At 36.2% G+C, this 1,727-nt stretch overlaps 1 protein-coding gene across 1 annotated transcript in view; it reads left to right on the forward strand.

The window, feature by feature from the left end:
• Window positions 1-1,267, forward strand: part of mdfic (MyoD family inhibitor domain containing) — a 21,587-nt gene extending 20,320 nt beyond the window's left edge. Inside the window, exon 5 of the mRNA XM_032505450.1 lies at window positions 1-1,267. This exon is cut by the window's left edge and continues 426 nt beyond it. The gene's annotated coding sequence lies outside the window, so the exon portion shown is untranslated.
• The last annotated feature ends 460 nt before the right edge of the window (window positions 1,268-1,727 follow it).

Raw genomic sequence — 1,727 nt, forward strand, 5'->3', positions numbered from 1 at the left:
TGTGTGTGTGTGTGTGTGTGTGTGTGTGTGTGTGTGTGTGTGTGTCATTGTATGGTGTGACTGTGTAAAGCATGCTTTAAAAGATTTTTTTGACACTGGGCTTCTCCATCAAAACCAGCTCAGCTGGAGCTACAGTAGAAGTAACTCCGGATATATGAACATGTCATAGTGTAAGTTGTCTTTGTTAAGTATTCTATCCTTTGCGTAGAAGTATTATCACAGACTGCCTAAAAGATTTAATTGTTACATCAGGAATGCTGTCTTATCTCTTTAGTCATTTTAGTGGCCAACGTGTTGTGTACACTAAACAAAATGATTTATTCTGATTTCATTTTCAATACATGTTTTTTTTTTTCTATGCTCAAAAACTGAGGTTGCGGTCTTAGTACTGTACAACACTGTAAAAGGTTTATGTGACAGTTCATACATTCTTAGTTGCAAACTGTAGTTTTGCAACACAGACTTTCATTTACAGTTATCAACTGTAGCACTGTAGAACAGCTGGACCTGGTGAAATATCGAAGATGAATCACAAAATCACAAATTCTACTTTCTAAAACCAAAAGTAAAAGAATGTGCCTGTTTGAGGATTTTTATTCTTCTATTTCAACCATTTCTTATAATTGAAGTGGCCTGTTATTATAGGAAAAAAAACTGCACAAAATTGCTGATAAGCACATGATTGTTCTCTATATCATGCTGGAAGGTCTATGAAAACATGTTTTACCAAATAATCTCATCTCTCTCCTGATTTGGAAGCATTTGAAGCTTTGGGTTTACTGGAAATAAGCACAGATACGTGACAACAAACAGTGTGTACAGTGCTTTCTTTCTATGAGAGTCCTCTGTGAGTGCCATTAATAATTAGAGTTGGTCAGCTTCATATGGTACAAGTCTTTTCTGTGATGCTATTTTACATACACACAGTGTAAGTATGACATTTTGAACTGCACTCTGTTCATGAGGGGGGTGATATGGAATTAAAAAATGGTGACCCTGGTCGTCATATAAGCGGCTTTCGGGTATCAAGCCCAGTAACTCACAATACAAAAAAAAGGAATCATGAACTGTCAGGTTGAACTAGTAAACTCATGCAGGGTAAATGCAGTTTTCTTCTCATGTTTCTTCCATTCCTTAATTCTGTGTATCTCGAGATGAGTTTGTGGTGATTCACCACTGGAGTCATTTTCTTGTCTTGGAGATCCGCTTTGATGTTGTTTAAGTGATGCTACTTAAAGCTGGCCTTCATTAGCACTGCTTTACTAACTGCTTACAAAAAAAATGCCCCTTCCTAACGCCAACAGAGATAATGTGCTGTCATGTACAGCTCGTCTTAATGGCCCACTGGTATTGTGTATGAGGAAGTTGGATAGGCACCTCTGCAGCAGATAATGTGCAGCAAGTAAACCTCATTTTCATGTTTATGATTAACTCGCGCCAAGAGTGTCAAGAAAACATTATAGATAATGTGAAGAATTCATCTAAAAAGAGTATAATATACACATGTAGCTACAGCAGTTGTCGTCTTACACAAAATGTATGTTTTTTTTTTTTTCTTCTTCTGGGCCTTACACTTGATCCTTCTCATTTTCATCTCAATGCATTTCTCAACTTGAAGTTCGCAACTCGTTTTCTTAGTTTTGTACATCATCTTAAATCTCAAAGAGAACATTTTTTTTGTAATAAAACTTTTCCAAAAATGTATGATGTTTATTTTGCACACACTT

Source organism: Etheostoma spectabile, chromosome 23 (genome assembly GCF_008692095.1).
Source record: "Etheostoma spectabile isolate EspeVRDwgs_2016 chromosome 23, UIUC_Espe_1.0, whole genome shotgun sequence".
In the NCBI taxonomy this organism is placed as follows: Eukaryota; Metazoa; Chordata; class Actinopteri; order Perciformes; family Percidae; genus Etheostoma; species Etheostoma spectabile.